Source organism: Grampus griseus, assembly GCF_964374135.1.
Source record: "Grampus griseus genome assembly, chromosome: 1".
NCBI lineage: Eukaryota > Metazoa > Chordata > Mammalia > Artiodactyla > Delphinidae > Grampus > Grampus griseus.
The window spans coordinates 157,262,007-157,263,117 of NC_139017.1; the positions used below are offsets into that span (position 1 = coordinate 157,262,007).

Sequence of the window (1,111 nt, forward strand, 5' to 3'; positions counted from 1 at the left end):
TGCAAACATCTCTACTTTGATTCTGATCTTAAGGGAAAGCATTCAATCTTTTACCATGAAGTATGATAGAAATTGTAGGTTTTTCATAAATGCCCTTTATCAAGTTGAGGAACTACTATTTCTAGAGCATTGAGAGTTTTAATCAAGAATGGATGTTGGGGGAAGAGGCGGCGAGGAGGCGGGCCCGTGCCCGGAAGTCCATGTGGGCGCCGGCGCGGCACGGAGCAGCGCCCTGTCACCAAGGCGGAGCTGCAGCAGCTCCGGGTGCGGGAGGCGGTGGACTCTATGGTGAAGAGTCTGGAGAGAGAGAATATCCGGAAGATGCAGGGTCTCATGTTCCGGTGCAGCGCCGGCTGTAGTGAGGACAGCCAGGCGTCCATGCAGCAAGTGCACCAGTGCATTGAGCGCTGCCATGCCCCTCTGGGTCAAGCCCAGGCCCTGGTGACCAGCGAGTTGGAGAAGTTCCAGGACCGCCTGGCCCGGTGCACTATGCATTGCAACGACAAAGCCAAAGATTCAATTGATGCGGGGAGTAAAGAGCTTCAGGTGAAGCGGCAGCTGGAGAGTTGCGTGACCACGTGTGTAGATGACCACATGAACCTCATCCCAACCATGACCAAGAAGATGAAGGAGTCTCTTTCATCCATTGGGAAATAGATGTCTGCTATTGGCCATCGGGGCTGAAGGCAGGAGTCTATTTAAAAAGAGAAATGGGGATTTGGGTTTTCTAAGGAAAGTTTATGAATGAGGAAATTAAGGATGGCAGCAAGTTTAAACCCTATATCACTTGCCTCTGGACACTGGTTCCTTTGTGTTTGAATCCTAGAAAGTGAAAAAAAACTGGTGCTAAACTTTGGGTCAGAGATAGCACAGGAGAGTTTTTATGAGCCTGAATTTCGCGGGGCAAGTGCTTTTCCTGGCAACAGGGAGCCTCCCTTGTACCAAACCAGAGCCCTCCAAGGTACCAGATTCTCTTAGTACACAGATACCAACAGGCTGGCAGGTTCATCTGACCTGCTTATGAGCTGGTGGAGTGTGAGGAGAGGTGTTTCTGTTTGTTGCCAACCTCCTGTTTACCAGAAGGATCACTACAACGTTTCCCACAAGCTGG

At 50.4% G+C, this 1,111-nt stretch overlaps 1 pseudogene across 1 annotated transcript; it reads left to right on the forward strand.

Moving 5' to 3' along the window:
• The first annotated feature begins 200 nt into the window (after window positions 1-200).
• LOC309827881 (protein FAM136A-like) lies at window positions 201-657 on the forward strand (annotated as a pseudogene). Its single transcript has one exon. The product of its transcript is annotated as a protein FAM136A-like (transcript).
• Window positions 658-1,111: the final 454 nt, after the last annotated feature.